The 13,309-nt window shown below is 39.1% G+C and overlaps 1 pseudogene; it reads left to right on the top strand.

Moving 5' to 3' along the window:
• Positions 1-564: 564 nt before the first annotated feature.
• Positions 565-13,309, top strand: part of LOC104109577 (uncharacterized) — a 35,337-nt pseudogene continuing 22,592 nt past the window's right edge.

The raw sequence follows: 13,309 nt of genomic DNA, 5'->3' as shown, positions 1-13,309 counted from the left end.
CCGGTTGGCATGGCTAGCTACCTTCGTTGTTTTGTAACCAAAGAGGAACAAGCGAAGATGAATGAAGTGGTCGCACCGAGCCTTTTTAACGAGGCACAACAGGCGCTGAACAAGGTATGTTTCCGTTTCCTTATATCTTTAAAGAGTCATTTAGCTTTAGCATACTTCAATGATTTCAACATTTTTATTCCTCAGGCATCGGTGCTTCATCATGAGAGCTTACATCGATCTCGGATGGAGGTGGGTTATCTTGAGTTAGAGCTCAAGGAGCAGGTCCAGCAGAAGGACATGTACAAAGCTCTTCGTAAGCAAAAAGATGAGGCCCTCAAGGACCTCCCCGTCCTCCAAGCCGGGCTGGAGAGACTTCAAAAGGAGGCCTCGAAGGTAAAACAAGAGCATGCTGTTCTGGTAAAAAAAGTAAGAGTGTTTGAGATTAATAACAAGAGGCTAAGCGCAACTGCTAATGCCACAACCTTGCAGGTCCAAAAGAAGATAGAACTAATCGACCAACTTAAGGTCAAAATGAACGAGGTCAAAGCCTCGGCTGAGGAGTTGACGAGCTAAATGGATCTCCTGGCCTCGGATCTGGATGGCACCAAAGAGGATTTGGCATCGACCAAAGATCAGTTCCGAGTGATGAAGGATAAAGCTGACAAATGGTCTCGGTTGAACGATGAGCTTCGAGCACAAATAGACTCGGCCGTCACGGAATGGGATGCCCTCAGCCAAAAATACACTGCACTGAAGTCCATGTTGGAGGCAACTTCAAATGAGTCCTCCGAAGTTCAGGATATGCTGGCTCAGTATAAGAACGACGTAGAGGTGGTCGAGGCATGTATAATAACAAAGGCTGAGTATATGAAGTGGTTGTCCCAGAGGGAAACCCTTGAGGAGATTCATGCCCGGGGGGTTCGTTCTAGCGACCGAGATTGAAGAGGCCGAGGCCAAAGAGATATACAAGGCCGAGGGTTCGGGTAGCGAGTCGGGCTCCGGTGAAGACTAGGCAGGAAATGCCTTAGTTTATTTTTTGTTTTCCCTTGTATATTTTATTTATTTATTTATTTTGGGGCCGCTTCACAATGCCTCTGTGAATACCTTTTTTGTACATATGTAAAAAATTTCTCTTCGACTATATTGTGTCCTTTACTTTTCAGTACTTGCTTTATGTTCGAGACTTATAACTTGTGTTTTCAGTCTTTAAAATATGCCATCGATGCCTTAGCATAAAATTTGATATAACTAATACTGTTCATTCCCCCAAAGCCCAAATGCGGCCTGGGTTAAGTAATAAGTTCGAGTTGTTTTGACTTCGGAGGATTCAATAAAAATGAAGTCTTTATTAAAATATTTGAACGTTTTAACCGGACAAGATTATTCTTTGCCGAATGGGGCTCTTTTCATGGCCAGGTCTGAAGTAATCTTTCATAGATTAAAAATGTGTAAGGACATTACTTTTATGTATGGAATCGGACGTCTTTAGGCCGTGTAAGTTGGACGTAACCTTTCGTGTTTGGGCTCTGCCTAGTAGGCTCGGTGCCCCTGGGATTCCGTTGTCACGCCCCGACCTCGAGGAGCGCGGCCGGCACTCAACCGAGATAATCGGGCTGAGCAAGCATGCTAGATTTCCTTCTAACCAACTCACCATAAATAAAGAGAAGGTAAACTTCATTAATTAACACCAAGAGGGTTCATGAACAACACTAATTCCGTCACTATTTGTTACTTCATTTATAAAGTCTCAAAATACATACACTTTCATAGTTGAGGTGGAATATGTAATACACATACGACATTACTATCTTGACTTTCCCAATACCAATTCACAACCCACACTATGTCTACGAAGCCTCTAATAGATACAAAATAGTATAATGATAGTGTCGGCAATAAGGCTCCGGATATACCTCAAAACATAATACACATACAACAAAAAATGAACGGCCCCGAAATGAAGTGGGGCACACCAAGCCAACATGGAAGAGAGTGTACCGCTATCACTGGTCAATGCCCTCCGTTGTGGAACCACCTGCATCCATTAAAGATGCAGCGCCCTCGGAAACAGGGATGTTAGTACATGTCGAATAGTACTAGTATGAAAACCAAACACCTATGCAAGGACTTGGAAATACAACATAAATATGATGAATCATGGTAACAATAAAAGGCTTAGTTAGCCATTAAAGCCATAGTAAATTTATTAAGAGCCTTCAATAATATTTATAAATTCTTAAGTCGGGGATCCTCTACAACTACCTTTACACAAAGCGGCCCTATCGCCTCACCCCAATGTATGTGGGTAGAGGTGTAATTACAATACCACAAACTCTACAGAAAGCGGCCTTGCCACCTCATCCCAATGTATATGGGTGGAGGTATAATCACAATACCAGAAACTCTACACAAAGCGGCCATGCCGCCTCATCCCAATGTATGTGGATGGAGGTACAATCACAATACCAGAAACTCTACACAAAGCGGCCCTGACTCCTCACCCCAATGTATGTGGGTGGAGGTATATTCACAATACCACAAACTCTACACAAAGCGGCCCTGCCGCCTCACCCCAATGTATACAGGTGGAGGTGTATTCATAATACCATAACTCTACACAAAATGGCCCTGCCACCTCACCCCAATGTATGCGCGTGCATGTGTATTCATAATGCCACACTTCGGATTCCCAAAACGATAATAGTTGGTACAAAAGAGTTCCCTTTCAAATTAACCATTTGGCACCTTTGGCCTTAGCAAGAGTAGGTTCATAAGGTTTCATCATATGATAAATAAATGTTTAATCATATTGATTTCATACAAGATCTTCTTCCCCAAAGGGGTATAACATAATTAAGTCAAAAATAGAGAATCATTAACACACGAAGGTTCTGACACGTTATGCGAATCAGAAATAAGTTTTACTAGTTTGTATACCCCATATCAATAGCGTTCCATATTTGAACTTCACACGATGGAGTTTTGTTAGAACACGGGAATTCCAATACCAGAAAAAGAGTTTAGCCTTCATACCTCGCTTTGAGATTTCTTTAATTCAATACATAGTTCCGAAAACCCTAGCAACTTTGATCTATTTGGAGACATAGAAAATTGAACACAAATTAAGAAGATATTCATGGTTTCAGCTCATTTGAGAATTTATCAAGCACTAGGTGTACGAATTTGATTACAAGGTTCTTCCACAAGATTTCCTTCACTCCACAACTAATTCAATACCAAGAGTTTATTCATACTAGTTCAATTACCTCCCCACCATCCTCATAGCTACATGCATGCATAAATAACAACTCTCATACCCAAGAATCATACTCCCAATTACCCATCTTCTACCTAAACTCGAAATTGAATACTAGGGTTAGAACCTTACCTCTTGGATAAAAATCTTGTGAGATTTCTTGTTGAATTTCAAAGCTTGGACAAGATATTGATGAATAAAGTACTTGGGGCTTACTTCTCTATCTATAGAACACTCCCCTCTTCTCTCTAAAATGATAGGTTTTTGCCTTCAAAATGAGCCCCAAGGGCTTTTAATCAAAATAGGGTCGGGTAAATAAAATTAGAAAAATGAAGCCTAGACATATATCTGCGGTCGCATATGCGACCGCATAATGGCCCTCCGGAACTGGGCACTTCTGCCTCACTCTACGACCAGTCTGCGATCCGCAAACCAATTCTGCAATCGCATAATGCGCCGCAGAACTCCCCTACAGAAATGTTCATGCTGAATCTGCGATGGGTTGTGCGGCCCACGAAATGTTATACGGCCGCATACTGGACCGCATAATGGTCCGAAAATTTGCCCATATTTATGATTCAGTCTGCGGCAGATCTGTGGTCCGCAGATCAGTTCTGCGATCGTAGAATGGACCGCAGAAATGCCCTGCATTTCCAAAAAATTTCTTCAACTCCCCAAAGCACTATTTAACCCAAAAAAGTCCGAACCTACAATCATCAGCGTATAAGTCTACCTCGGCATCACGAAACCTCGAGTTTTGGGTGAATTATTTTTTGGGGGGCCTTACATCGGTGGCCCGAATTGTCCGATCTTTTTGTCGGGTAGCAATCCCTGATTTGGGGAGGCCCGTAGGATTAAGGGGTTTGAATCCAATATTCACTCTAAGTAACTAAACGATAACATTTCTGGTGCAAATGTGAACCGATGAGACATGGAAGGCAAACTTCTTTTATTACTTTTAATGTAGTGTACATAATCGAAGGTACAAAAACTATTTGCCATGGTGAGAATGAGCTACACGGGCACGGTTCGTTCAATCGTTTGACTATTACAATCAATTCTAATATTCAAGCCTTGGCTTTTGATGTCGAAAAAAAATTCAAACTCAGGACCTTGACTCAGGGTATGATAGCCCCCTAGTATTCGAGATTGAGTTTATGAGGGCTCGAATACTATTGGTATAATACAGGTGATCCGCAGTCCTCGGTCTCAGGCCAATCTTCAAAACTAAGGTAGCACATTTTACTATTGCCTCGTAAAAAACATTGCCACAAAACCCATTTCGGTACAAAATCGGTCCAAGGAAAAAAGAGTGCAACGCGTGCTTTCAGACCTAATCCTTGAATTTGATTTTGACTGAGTACCTGCAAGGGTTAGTTCAAAGCGTGATAATCCATAAAGAAGATTGTGTTCATACCTTAGCAGTAGTATTGTTTTAAGTGTACCACATTCCAATTATTGGGTTGTTGCACCCTATTTCCGGATTCAAGCTAGTACGAGCCTTTCCCAATTATGTCAGTGACTATGTACGGTCCCTCCCAGTTCAAGCCTAGTTTCCCTTCATTTGGGTTCTTGCTATGTAGTTTAACTCTCCTCGGTACCAAGTCCCCAATTTGGAAGTGTGGAAGGTTTTCCCTTCGGTTGTAATATCTCCCCATGCGTTGTTTTGGGGCTGCTAATCAGACTAAGGTGGCTTCTCGCCTTTCGTCCGATAAGTCTAAGCTCGTGGCTATGGCCTCATCATTTGACGTCTCTGTAGCGTATTAGAACCTTAGACTTGGTTCTCCTACTTCTACCGGAATCAGAGCTTTTGCACCATAGACTAAAGAGAGCGGTGTTTCTCCGGTGCTTGACCTTGAAGTCGTTCGGTATGCCCACATGACCTCGGGCAAAATTTCCTTCCACTTTCCTTATGAGTCAGTCAATCTCTTCTTCAGGTTTTCGAGTATAGTATTGTTTGTTGATTCCACTAGACCGTTCCTACTTGGGTGGTACGGTGTCGACAAAATCTTTTTGATTTTGTGGTCTTCAAAAAAGTTACTAACTTTGCCGCCAATGAACTGCCTCCTGTTGTCGCACATGATCTCGGTCGGTATCCCGAACAATATATTATATGATCCCAGATGAAGTCAATGACCTCTATTTTCCGAACCTTCTCAAACTCATGTACTTCGACCCACTTAGAGAAATAATCGGTCATAAGTAATATGTATTGTGCTTTGCCGGGTGCCCACGGCAAGGGACCAACGATGTCCATCCCCCATTTCATGAACGACCAGGGGGAGAGGACCGGGTAAAGCATCTCCCCCGATTGGTAAATCATGGGAGCGTGCCTCTAGCATTCGTTACACTTTTGGATGAAGTCTTTATCATCTTTTTCCATCTCATTCTAGTAATAACTGACTCTGATCAATTTCTAAACTAAGGACTCCGCTCCCGAATGGTTTTCATAAGTACCCTCGTGTACTTCCCTCATCACGTAGTCGGTCTCTCCCGGACCCAAGCACCTTTCTAACAGTCCTAAAAATGATCTTGGGTATAATTTTCCACCAACCAAGCTAGACCTGGTAGCATTAGTACGTAGGGCCCTAGATTCCTTGGGATCCGATGGAAATTTTCCTTTATGAAGGTGATGCAACCTATTTTGCACAAGTCAAAACAAGATTCAACTTGTGGTTACTTTGTTATTGATGAAAGAGAGTCGCCACCTAATATTTAAAGGTATACTAGAGTACCTATTTCATTACTAAAGTTATATTATTTATTAGTCTGCTAATCCGTGAGATTTTGGGTAAGGATTCTTATTCTTCTAAGGGAAAGGTATTAGGCACCCCTTAAAATCTACTTGAGGTAGCTCCATAGGACTTAGACTAGGTTTAAAGGGTTAGTTGTTTGCATTCTTCTTAATTAGTATTAGAGTGGCACGTCTTACTATTTATCTAAGTGAGAGTATGATGTTAATAAAAGGGATCCGAGATTTAAAAGGGGTATAAGTTTAGAAAGAGTCTTGAAAACTACTGTTGGTGTAATTAAAAGAGTTTTAAAAATGAGTGGTTTGTATGAAACATGTAGAAAACACTTTGTTTTTTAAAGAATGGATGTTCATATAATTCTAATAAATAAAGATGGTATAAGCAAATGAGTCTAAGATATACCTTGGCTTCAGAAATCACTTAAATCTTAGACTTGAGGGAATAGTTTTGAAAGTCGTTGTTAGGAGGTAGCTCTTAAGTTTTGAAAGAGTTGATTTCTTTTAGAAGGCTAGTCTTGCGATTCATTTCTGGTTTTGAAAAAAGGACTGTCGTCTTTGCTAAGTTATTTTCACCTTCAAAATCTTCATGAAAAGATTAGCAAAATATAGCAGATTAGTAATGTGAACAGTACATGATTAACGAATGGAGAATGGGTTACTACTTAATATTTCTTTTAGCTCTATGTCTTTTAAGGCTTGCCTAAGTTGTCTATATAATTCAAAAGATAAAGTAAAATATTAAATCGAATATAATGAGAGTGGCATCATATACATATAAAAGAATATAAATAATAAAATATAATGAAGCAGTAAAGGAATGATAAGTGACTCTAGATTGGGCTTGAAAGAGATAGGCCCGGTACTCAGAAGGAATGGACAACAATAAGCTCCAGATTTCCAGATGCATGATACGGGGTTTGGGCTCGAGTTCCTTGAGAACTCAGCATGCCCAATGGTTGTACATGTTCAAAAAGAAAGAGAGAAAGTCATTGGAAATAATATCTATACATACAATCATACATGAATGTAAGTAAGTGACTTGAACAAAATATAACAACTAACAGTACTTAAATATTATGAAATGTTATATTAATGAAGAGGTTACATATAGTAAAATGATTTAAATTGAAAACCTTTTGTTGTCATTAAACACTAGACCCAAAAGGAGTAATGAATATCAATGGATTAGAGGCTAAGGGTAGAGTTTCACTCAAGGTCAAAGTCCCCATTAAATCCCCTGATACTTTAAAGTTCCCAAGGATCTCAAGGGCCCAGGGCAATGCTTGTGCCAGGGAGAGCATCCCAACCAAGAGTTAAACTCTACTCCCAAATACCCCTAACCATTAATGACTCACTCTTCCCCATATGTTTAAATGCCAATGAGGCACTTTCAATGTAAACCAATCACCATAGTAATACCATACCACATAAGTGTATACCTTTCTTATGAGGACCAAACAGAATATCATGAGGCTATAAAGAAGTTTATCTACAACTATCATAACCATTCCAAAACTAAATGGATGATTAACACATTAAATAGTTCCAAAGAAGATAAGCTTCGAACATACTTTATCATGCTGCTATTAAGAAATCAAACATCTGAGGCCAAGCATCTTAAAGGTAAAGGGAACATAATTCCAGTATGTAATAACTCATAAGCACATGTGTATTTGTCTTAATAGCACTCAATTATACTAATCACAAGTTGATTACGCCTTTCCCCCTTAAGTATACATAGGTTAACAACATTGATTAAAAATTTTGAAAAATGTTAACAAAAGGTGTAAACTAACAGTTGCAACTAAACACATGAGGGAATTAGGAGAGGGTAGGTTAACAATTACAACTAAAAATCCTCAGAGTGTTAACCACATGACAGGTTCATTACCACAGTTAATACTTTCCAAAGAATGCTAATACAGATATAGTTTAAACAGCTTCAATGATAAATGCATATCAATAACCCTAGTCATGAGGCACAAGCTAACAATTTTGAATAGAACATTCAAGGAAGTATTGACAGAATTTAAAAGCAGTAACCGTAATTAGAACTCCAACTGGTACTAACACAGATTATCACACTACAACCAAGATTTCTGAAGCATTGACAGGATCATAGATTAGCAATAACTATAATTAAATTTCTAAGGACATCAACAAGGTCATATGTTCACAAATCTAATTAGAGCTCCTAAGAGTGTTTAATAGGGTCTCAAATCATCAATCTTGCCTAACTTTAAGAATTAATGACATATCCACCTCTTTTGAGAGTTTTAACTTCAAACTCATTCCATTAAAATGAAGCAGGCAATTATATCCAAACAGTAGTAACAAAGAGTTTCTCTGGAGTGTGGTCATGAAAGTCAAACAGAGATATTGGATAACATAGCTGAACACAGGATCACAAACACACATAAATGGGACTTAGAAGAGATCATATCATGAAAGTGTTACTAACAGTGCCATCATGTGAGGTCCAAGAAAGGGTAAAGATATCATCACATCAAGGGAACACATGCTAATTGTATTTGGGATTAGGCCTGAGGTACAAAGGAAACTTAGCAACAGTGTTTTAAACGAACAAATTTGTTATCACAACTTAAGTACATTTCAGCAGCTTTCATAACTTAGATTCAATATAAAGCAGCCTCAGAATCATACACAAATTCAATATGAAGATCCAACTAACTCAATATATGCCCACATAAATGGTCATGAGTTCAATCAAGTAATCGACAGAATCACAGAGATATATTAAAGAGATGAGAGTAGATTCAAAGGTCATAGCTAATACAACAGTACCATAATAACAATCTAATTTTAACCACTAACAAAATCATACTCTATTAGATTGAATGAACCAATGTGAATGGTGAATGATATTCAAACCAGGTTAGTGTAATAATCATGACAATATTATCTGAACATATAAGAGAGAGAGAGAGAGAGAGAGAGAGAGAGAGAGAGAGAGAGAGAGAGAAATTTGGAACTAAGTATTAAGATAGACAAGAAATCATTTCAGAGTTAACAATTGACATGGATCAACATATGCATATTAGTATTCAAGTGTTTTTTTTAAAAGAAATTCAGGGTTGCAAAATCTACTCATCAGTCATTAACAGACATATAAAACAACTAAAATACATGAATACATTATCAATAAGATCGATGGGCAGAGATAGTAAAGTATTTCATATTCATAGACTTAAACTAGTAAAAAAGAGTAACATTGAAGTTTACTGACCTCCTTTGGGGTAGCAAACCAAACGAGTATTCAAATTAAACTTTTGGAAAGCAAGAGATCAAGTTATTAATCAGTAATACACTCAGAATCAGAGAAGAGCAGATAATTGTCTAAGAACTCAGCTTAGTCGAAATCTTCCTAAAACACTAAGTTGCGTATTAACTTCTTAGATGCTAGGTATTGCTACTAGATATATCTTATCGTGTGTTAGGTGAAGGCATTAAAAGCCCAAATTTATAGTGGTTGTGAAGCCCTAGGTTTTCAGATTCAAAATCAATAGTGAAAGATGACGAAAGATAGATGATGATAGCGGAGAGGGTAAAATCAGAGTGGAATCCGAGTGAATCAGAGTGAATCTGAGAGAAAAACGAGTGAAACTCTTACCTCAGTGCACGACAACCATTATAAGTGAAGATCCATCGGGCAAAGACTAGAGATCCAGAAGTTATTTCATTTGATCTCTGGTTTAGAATAATCATCATGAGATGTGTCATGCATGAGAGATTTTGTTGCAACATCGAAGGCTTTGAAGATTTGAAGTTTCATGTTTGTGTTCGAGTTTAGAGAACTCGAGATTCTGAGTATGTGTGATGAAATGGGAAGGTTCCAGTGGGATTCGCGGATATGGGATTAAAGAGGACGATTCTGGGTCAAGATTCACGACCTTGCACGGTTTGGTGCAAGATTTTGAAACTGATTTGGTTTGGGACTTGAGAGAAAATGAGAGAGAAAGGGGAAATGGCGTGGCAGAGTCAAAGGAGAAAATGATTAAGGTTAGGGGATTGGGGTAATCTGTCTCTAGGATAAGGTTAAGATAATGAATCTGGGTCGTTGGATCATTGGATCAACAACCCTGATAATTCCGGGTTGAAAAGCTTTTAAGGAGAAAATATGAGGGCCGTTGGATTTTCTGACTTCAACGGCCATGATTAAATCTGATGGGTATCGAAATTAAAGGGAAAATGGGGATAATTTTGGAGCCATTGATCTATAAGATGGACGGGTTGAATTCATTGTGTTTGTTATGTGAGTAATTGACATAGGTGACATGGCGCACCACCATTGGTTTATAGAGAATGGCATGGATTGCCAAAGTGGAGAGGAAGGGGTGTTTGGACTAGGTATTTTCCGGATTGAACTTGGGTATTGGGCAAAAAATAGTTTAAAAGATAGCCATTTGGTCTTTAATAGAGAATTGCAATTACAACCTTTAGCCATTTTAATCCCTTTTGAAATTAAATTACACAAACTTAATTATTTTCGATAAAATATAATAAAATTATAATTATCATATACATTACTAACTATTATAATTAATTATTTATAAATACTTTATTTTTCGGATTATAGCAGTAGCTTCAAATTATTAACATAGCAATCCAATTAATTAGAATTTTGAGAAATAATTCATCAAATCAAATATAAAGCATATGCGATGTTTTATAAAATTAATTAATTATCTAAAAATAGCAAGCATAGTATAATTATAAAATTGAATTATTAGTTTCAAAAATACTAATACTAAATTAGTCTTGTCAAAAATAATTGTTATTGATTGAAAATATTTTCAAAAATATTTATTGTAAACTATTAAGTATAAATAAATTAATTTTAAAAGGGAGGGTCAAAATTGTCCGTCAACAGAAAATACTCTATATATTTGTTTCTCCAATCCCAAGTCAAGCTTGTTGAGTTTACCTCGGCGCGACCTTCCTCTATCATTGAGTTTATCAATTGCACTACTGCTCCAGAATTGAATTCATCGGAGTCGACAAACGACCCTCGATTAGACAATGCATCGGCCTCGTTATTTTGATCTTGAGGTACATGATGTAGAGTCCAGTCCCTGAATTGATGTATGATCACATGCAACTTATCCAAGTATCTCCGTATCCGGTCCTCTTTTACTTCGAACGTCCAATTGACTTGGTTAACGACGAGGAGGAGTCACACTTCGCTTCGATCACCTCAGCCCCAGGCTCTTAGCCAGTTCTAAACCTGCAACATGGCCTCACATTTAGCTTTGTTATTAGTCAATTTCACATTTCTAATAGATTGTCTTATTACCTTACCTGTAGGTAGTTTTAATACGATTCCCAACCTGGACCCTTTCGCGTTAGAAGCATTGTCCGTAAATAGGGTCCAAAACCCCGAGCTAGTCCCCGAGGCGAGCAGAAATTCGTTCTCAACCTCGAGGCAAGGCCCGTGTAAAGTCAGCCACGAAGTCTGCCAAAAGCTGAGATTTTATAGCAGTTCGGGGTTTGTACTCGATATCGTACCCACTAATCTATACGGCCCATTTGGCTGGTCGACCCGAGATCTCGAGTTTATGCATAACATTCCTTAGCGAGTACAAGATCACAACACATATGGAGTGACACTAAAAGTACGATTTTAATTTCCTAGATGTGCTCAATAAGGCGAGTGCTAATTTTTCTAAATATGGATACCTTATTTCGGCATCGCCTAAGGTTCTACTAACATAGTAAATAGGAGATTGCATACCTTCTTCTTCCCGAACCAGGACACCACTTACCGCTACCTCAGAAACTGCCAAGTAGAGGTATAGCTGCTCGTTCGCCTTCGAGGTGTGTAGCAAAGAAGGGCTTGATAGGTATCGTTTGAATTCTTCTAAAGCTTGTTGACATTTCGTGGTCCAAGAGAAGTCGTTCTTCATCTTTAGTAATGAGAAAATCGGTGGCTTTTGTGGGACGATCTCGAAATAAATCGGCCCAATGCGGCTATCCACCCAGTCAATCTTTGTACTGTCTTGACGTTGTCAACTATGATGATATCTTCTATGGATTTTATCTTGTCTGGGTTGATCTCTATTCCCCGGTTGGATACCATGAAACCAAGGAACTTGCCCAAGCCGACTCCAAAGGCACACTTCTCCGGATTCAGCTTCATGTTTTATTTCCTCAGTACGTCTAAGGTTTCCTGCAAATGCTTCAAATGGTCCTTTGCTCGCAGAGATCTAACTAACATATCATTAATATAAACTTCCATTGATTTTTCTATTTTTTTCTTCGAGCATCCAGTTAACTAGGTATTGATACGCGGCACCAACATGTTTTTAGCCCAAACGGCATTACGTTGTAACAACAGGTGCTGAATTTAGTTATAAAAGAAGTCTTTTCTTGGTCGCTTGGGTCCATCTGAATTTGGTTGTACCTGGAATAGGCATCGAGAAAACTTAGTATCTCGTGCCCGGCCGTCATATTGATCATTCGATCGATGTTAGGCAAAGGAAATGAATCCTTTGGACATGCCTTATTTAGGTCCTTATAATCTACACACATTCTAAGTTTGTTTCCTTTTTTAGGCGCGACCACTACGTTAGCTAGCCAATCAGGGTATTTAACTTCCTGAATGGAACCTATTTTCAGAAGTTTAGATACCTTGTCTTTAATGAATGCATGTTTGATCTCAGACTGCGGCCTCCTCTTTTGTTTGACCGGGGGAATTTTGGATCCAAGCTCAATTTATGAGTTTTCACCTCCGGTGGGATCGCTGTCATATCTAAGTGGGACCATGCAAAATAATCGGCATTAGCTTTAAGGAAATTAATAAGTTTTTTCCTGAGATTGGGAGTTAGCCCCGTGCCTAGGTATATCTTTCTATCTGGTATGTACTCGATCAGTATGACTTTCTCCAATTCCTCGATTCTCAATTTGGTGGCATCGGTATCATCGGTCGCTATAAAGGATCTCGGGACATCGTAATCATCCTCCTTGTTTGCTGTGTGCTCCTCCTGTTTCCCCGACCCGGTTAGGGTCGGGACTGCTGATAGCTATTTGGTTTCTTTCTCTTCAACCAGTTCCCTACTTTTCGATGTCATGACCGCGGGCAACGGGGTTTCTTCCTTGACATCGAACATCTCCTTTGCGGCCGATTGTTCCCCGTAGACCGTTTTGATTCTGCCCGAAGTGGGAAACTTCCGTGCTTGATGTTGGTTCGAAGGCACCGCTCTTGCTGTGAACCCATGGCCTCCCGAACAAAGGTGTTGTATCTCATACCCCTCTCAATCACATAAAATTTCATTTACTAGGTGGTACTGACA

This window comes from Nicotiana tomentosiformis, chromosome 7 (assembly GCF_000390325.3).
Source record: "Nicotiana tomentosiformis chromosome 7, ASM39032v3, whole genome shotgun sequence".
Taxonomy (NCBI): Eukaryota; Viridiplantae; Streptophyta; class Magnoliopsida; order Solanales; family Solanaceae; genus Nicotiana; species Nicotiana tomentosiformis.
This window is presented reverse-complemented; position numbering and strand designations above follow the sequence as displayed.